This window comes from Falco punctatus (genome assembly GCF_963210335.1).
Source record: "Falco punctatus genome assembly, chromosome: 4".
Taxonomy (NCBI): Eukaryota; Metazoa; Chordata; class Aves; order Falconiformes; family Falconidae; genus Falco; species Falco punctatus.
In genome coordinates this window covers 102,122,598-102,129,334 of record NC_137583.1, presented here as the reverse complement: position 1 = coordinate 102,129,334, position 6,737 = coordinate 102,122,598, and the positions used below count along the sequence as shown (strand labels likewise).

General features: G+C 41.9%; 1 long non-coding RNA gene across 2 annotated transcripts in view; it reads right to left on the bottom strand.

Moving 5' to 3' along the window:
* Positions 1-6,737, bottom strand: part of LOC308063841 — a 48,853-nt gene that overhangs the window by 24,046 nt on the left and 18,070 nt on the right. The window lies entirely within an intron of this gene.

Below are 6,737 nucleotides of genomic sequence, written 5' to 3'. Positions count from 1 at the left end.
GAGCAGAAGGAAGTTCCTTATCAGGTGCAGTCACTCATCTCTAGCTCTCTAGACCCAAATGGTAACAGAAGCAGGATTAGCAGCAGCACATGGTCAGTCCTTGTTTTTTAAAGCTGGAGTCTGGAGAATGGGCAAATGACCCAGGGACACTCCCTACTACTTCCATTTAGTAACCATGTACACTTTTTATTACTTTCAAAGTAGTTATGAATAACCTGAAGAAATAGGCATTTGTTCAGGTAGATTTAGAAAACATGATACTGTAAAAAAAATGACAATTTACAAGACAAAACTCCCCTTCTCTTTCATGCAATGCAAAGAAGGTTTCATTATGATTGCTTTAGGAATGGATATACGTTGCACTGAAATGGGCTATGTCCAGTATTTTGCATGGAAGGTGGTGTTCAAAGTCTTTAGTCACTCCTAAAAGTTTAGGAGGAATTTCTCCATGTGCTTCTGAATTCTGGCTCCCACTATTATGCACTCAAGCACTACGTTCTTTTGCTATCGTTGGCAGGAAAATGAGTTTGACAGGGGCTGATCAGAGGCTTGAGAAACAAGACTGTTGGCCTCTGCTTCTCATGCTGTTTTTTCTGCCTTCACAAAATCTGTGTGAGCATTGAATGAAATCCCACATGTGCTGAGAAATGACCAGCTAATAGAAAGAGACCACAGATGTCCCTTCAGAGGTGAACATGGTCCTCTCCTGAACAGGCATCTCTCCATCACTTGATCAGAAGTAAATGTGCCACATCAGTACTAATCATGTGACCAGATTCTCTGTCACCTCCTTCCTTCCTAGCAAACCTATATTTCTTATCTGTGTATTTTTGGAAGCATCAGAGCAAAGGCAAAACTGAAGTTTTAACCCTTGCCCAATGAGTCATTTTACTCTGGGTGCTCGTTTGAACATTGGTGCATTATTTTGTATTTAGTTGCCAGCTTCTCTGACACCTGGTGTTACGATGCAGAGGCACCTCTAATTCTTTGACAAGCCCAGAGCTAAATGAATTATTTTATTGCTCATAACTGTTACATGCACCATCCTGCCTTGGTAGTGTTATCTTCTGGATTAAACTAGTACGCTTCATGTAAAAGCCACCAGGATTACCCAGTTTTAGGCAACAGTGGTTTTGTTAGGTCAGGCACTGAGCTGACTCAGATGTAGCTTACATTGTCTTTTGGTTCTCTTTAAAGAGCTCTGCAGATGCCATGGCAACTGACCCAGGCTAGGAGAGCCAGGCTGGGCATTACTGAATGGGGCTTTGAGCTTTTCAGTGCAGTTCACTGCAGAATAACCTGACCTCCATATACATGGCACCCAATCAGTCTCTTAAAGTATTTTTTTTTTCATTAAGAAAATGGTTTTGTATAATTTCCGGCCTAAGGCAAAACAGCCTTGGCATTTGCAAAGGCTCTGAAGATCGTTAATATTTGACTAGTCCCTATCACTTCAGTACACTGAGCACAGGAATGACATAAGAGATACTGAGTGTATCAGGAGTTTGTCTTTTTATGTTATTTATATAGGGAACATACAGTTCAAAATAAGACTTTATTCTGAGATATTGCATTTACCAAGAATAGATCTAAGAGCTGCAATAGTCCACAACAGAGATCAGCAAGAAAGACAGGAAAGCCAAAGATGGCACACAGACATTCTTTCATGCTATGTGGTCTAGAGCTAGGAGCAAGGTTATAAGAGATCTGTAGAAGACAACACCTCCCTGCTTCTGTTTAAATCTAAATTAAGCTGGAAACCATTGTCGCATAAAGAATTGAGATGCTCTCAGTAAAATTTTCTCTCTTGCAGGTGCATCATGTCCTGGACTCTGGTATATTTTTGCTAGGCAGGTTTTAATCTCTATTTTGGGGGAAGAAAATTACATCCTGATGCAACTCTTTCAGATAGGTTGTGGCCTCCTGACATAGAGCACGGGGCAAAATACCATATTGCCTACATAAGAAGGGTTTTGTAATGCAAATTGTGCCCCATATTACCTCCTTAGAAAATTTTCTTCACACTCTCTCTCTTTCATTTTTAAACCAGCTGAAAATATGTCATGTACCTTAATATAGGGTTGAAATCATAATCCCAGTTTTATGAGGTCTATGAAACTGATACATATTGTGCAATGTGGGAATTAATCCCAGGTGACTGCTAGGCAAGCCTGGCGTCTTTAGTTATCAAGTGCTAGTCTCCCACAAGTATGTGTGTGATCTGTGTGTTTTCCAGCGTGTGCAGTGTATTCTGTGTTACAATTTAATGAGATAAAGACAAGTGGAATGTGCACACTTAATCAGTTCAAATGATGGTATTTCCTAACCCACATCACCAAGAAAGGCTCACAGCTGTTCAGGCTCATTCCAGTGAATAACAGCTTTCAAAGAAAAAATAACCATAAAACATAGTAGAAATCAAAATGTAATTAGAGGCAACTGGTCATCTCTCTGTCTTAATTACAGCACTGCAATTGTCCTTACTTCAGAGAGATAACCCCTGGGAGAATTTTGCCCACTGGATGGTTCAGGGAAAAAAATGAAAAACCTGTAATTTTTCATCCATTTCCCTCTTGTGTGGTTTCTTCTTTTATCCTAAAGACTGTCAGGTTCATGTTCTTTTAATTTCATTGTCTGAGAACATGTTAGGTGTGGTGTGGAAGTGACAAAGAGAAATTGACAGTTTCTGAAATCTTATGGAAAAATTAGGAAAAGTTTTAAGACAGCATGCTCTGCATTGCTATAAAAACTCATGATTTATCATTTTCAAGGGAAATTGTTTAGAAAGTACTTGAAAGTAGTTTTATGGAGTGAGGTGTGTTATTTCACCTATTTTGAACTTGGTGGTTTGTACCAAATTAGATCTACCCTCTCTCCTTGCTCCTTACCCTTCATATCCCCTTTCCAGGACATGTTCCTCTAATGCCTGTTTTTGCCCTTTGCTAGATTGTCCGTATTCTGAACAAAGTTCTTCTCTTTTTTTTCCCCTCTTCTTCTGCACTGTTATCTTGTCTTTCCTTTCCTATAATAAGCTGCTTAATTTGTGGGTTTTGTAGAAGAGTTTGTTGTGGGTGTACTCTGCCCATCTCCTCTAGGTCTTGTCCTTCTATCTCAGATGTCTCTCTGCTCACCAGGTCCCTTCCACTGCTTCATTTGATTGTGAAGGTGAGATTTACTTGTCTAAACATAGGTGTCAAGAGGCATTTCAGTGCCTTAGGGTATTTCCTAAGGCTTTCTGTTTTCTGTCTTGAAATCTCTCATAGGTCCTGTGTCATATGAGGATGTCTTACCTACACTACAACACCTAAACTGAACTTGTTGACTGTGTTCAGTTAACTGAATTGTTTCCTTTTAGCCCCTCTTTCTCTTCTCTGGCAAAACAACTTACTCTCTGTAACAATTACGCAGTCTGCACAAGGCAGCCTGTGAAATGGCTCCCCTCTGGCATATAGACTTCCTGGGAAGCTCCAGTCATTGTTCCTCTTGAAATTTTTTTACACAGTATTAACTTCTAATACTTCAGAGTTATAGAAAGATGCTGAGGGATCGAGTGCACCCTCAATAAGTTTGCAGACAACACCAAGTTGGGCAGGAGTGTTGATCTGCTGGAGGCCAGGAGGGCTCTGCAGAGAGATCTGGACAGGCTGGACTGATGGGCCAAGGCCAATTGTATGAGGTTCAACAAGGAGAAGTGCCGGGTCCTGCACTCGGGTCACAACAACCCCAGGCAGGTCTACAGGCTGGGGAAGGGTGGCTGGAAAGCTGCCCAGTGGAGAAGGACCTGGGGGTGCTGGTTGACAGCTGGCTGAACATGAGCCAGCAGTGTGCCCAGGTGGCCAAGAAGGCCAGCAGCATCCTGGCTTGTATCAGAAACAGTGGGGCCAGCAGGACACAAGCAGTGACTGTCTCCCTGTACTTGGCACTGGTGAGGCCGCACCTCAAATCCTGTGTGCAGTTTTGGGCCCTTCACTTCAAGAGAGATGTAGAGGTGCTGGAGCATGTCCAGAGATGGGCAACGGAGCTGGTGAAGGGTCTGGAGCACAGGTCTTGTGAGGAGCAGCTGAGGGAACTGGGGTTGTGTCGCCTGGAGAAGAGGAGGCTGAGGGGAGACCTTGTTGCTCTCTAGAGCTACCTGACAGGAGGCTGTAGCAAGGTGGGTGTTGGTCTCTTCTCCCAAGTAACAAGCAATAGGACAAGAGGAAATGTCCTTAAGTTGTGCTGGGAGAAGTTTAGATTGGATATTAGGAAAAATTCTTCACTGAAAGGATGGCCAAGCACTGGAATAGGCTGCCTAGGGAGATGGTGGAATCACGATCCCTGGAAGTGTTTAAAAACCATGTTGATACGGTTTCTAGGGACCTGGTTTAGCAGTGGACTTGGCAGTCCTGTGTTAATGGTTGGACTCAATGATCTGGAAGGTCTTTTCCAACCTATGTGATTCTATGATTAAGTCACTGTGCCACATCAAAGTTTATCACTTGATAAACCACATTTACCGCTGGAATATTGAAGAAGGACAGGGAAATTATCACACATACTTGAATCCACATCCTGGTTTACTTCACCATACATTTCCCAGGAGCTTGACAGAAGGAAATGCATTCAGGATTTTATCCCACTTGTAGCACTAAAACCTTATTTCTTAGTTTGTGATTTTCACTTCCTAGCCTCTGATAACCCTGTTTCCTTTTACTTTTCCCACAAGAGTTCCAGTGAAAATGCAGACCTGTAAGGAATTTTGGGTGCAAGTCTGAAAGACTGAACAAGAGCGCCACCACATCAGAGTCTACCTTTTTTATTGTCCTAGACCCTAACCCCACACAGAGGCTCTAGAACATCTGTGAAGCTCAACACTACCTCAGATAAATAGGGCTTTGAAAATGGTGGTGACAGCCTAATTCTGCACCCACTAATATCTTGAGAACCTAAATGAATTCAGTACAATTCATCCATAAATTTTGCTGCCCTCTTACTTTTCTGTTCAGGGTAAATATTTGGCCTTAAATGCCAGATTATGAAACAAATTACAGAAAATGTGATGTTTTTCTAAGAAATGAATCTAATGTAACTGTAGAATGTGCCTTGTCAGTCTGGACTCTGTCACTTCGGGATTTTCTTATATGTGCAAGTATTCCTGGAAGGAGTCAAAAGAACTGACCCTTGGGAGCCCTTTCTTATGGGAAGCAAAAGCCAGGCAACACCATTTTTCTGAGGGTTGAATGGTGCTTATTAAAAAAGTTTTTAAGTGAGGTGGGAAATCATCTGTCTGAAAATCAGTTATTTTGCCAAATTTTGTGTCTCCTCCTTAATGTCTTCGTAAAAGCAGGCTGGGAAATCTGTGGGCAGTTGTTAACCAGCAGTAGTTTTGCCTAATTTCTTCTCAAAAAAAATCTACCCATTTTAGCCGAGTTTCGTACCTTAAGATGCAGCCAACATTTTAAGATATAAGTTAACAAACATTGTTGTGCACTTAGCCAGGTATATAACATTTTTCTTGTACTTCTGTGTGCAACAGGATTCCCTCTTGATCTCTCCAACCATTGGCTTACGTTCTGAAGACTGACTATGATGGGAAGCAACATTTTTCAGTCGTAGCCTGATCTTGTGGGGCAGTATCACAAAACAGTAGAAAACATATACTTGGCTGTGGAGAAAGGTAGTCAGGCTTCCTTCTAGCTTTTTTTTCCCCCCTTTTTTGTGTAATTGTGAAGGATTAATCACTGCTTTGTGATTGTCATTGTCAAGAAAACAGAGTTAGCAAGACTTCTGGTGTCCTCTCATGGCAACGTGGGGAGCTGAAGTGAGCCTGCCTTGGTCCTCCACCATGCTGCAAACCACTGGCCTTACTTGGCAGCTCAGAAGCCACCTGCCATCACCGACCATCTCCCCAGTTTGCCAGGTGGCCAGCAGTCAGTCAGCCCTGTCTGAGGAATGGCTGAACTGCATCTCTTTGCAGGATTCGCTGAGACGTTTTGCAAAAGTACCCAGAACTATCAGGGGAAGCATTTACCAAGCAACTGGAATCACTTCTCTGTAGTACTTTCCCAGACTTTTCCTGCCTCACTGCTCTCATAGATCAGTTTTCCTTCTCCTCCCTCTCCATTTTCTTAGGTACTTGAATAGCCACCCTAAAATCTATTGTTAAAAAAAAAAAAGTCTTTCTGATTTGCAGGGGCTTTATCCCTGCACATAGTACAGGGCCAGAAATCAGTCTGTACCGAAGGCAGAAGACTCCCCTTAAACTGCCTTTTAATCCTTTCCTTAACTAGGGCTTTACAGCATAGAGGAGATACAAAGAATCAGGTTCAAAACTCTTACAAGGATAAAGAATGCAACTTTGCTATGGGAAAGCATCCTAAACACCTCAGTTCCAAATACATTGTTGAGAATCAACAATACAGTTTTATCCAGAGTTAAGCAACCCCATTCAGCAGAACTTTTATGTCATTGATTGTTGAGTCAAAATATTTTCTGACAGGTCACAAAATGGTTTTGCAGCATTTCCACACAGCTGGAGAAATAATCATACAAGCAAAAGGGCAACAGCTGTGAGATTTCAAAGTCTTACCAGGAAAGGAATTCTGGAAATGTAACAGACATTTTGATGTCCCCATCGTCTGTCCAATCCCCCTCATCTCTTTCCCTTCCTTGCCTATGTGTCTTAAACACCAAGCAAAAGTCATTACTGATATGGTACAGTTGTGGCTTCCAATTTGTATTATCTGTTATTTGCAAAA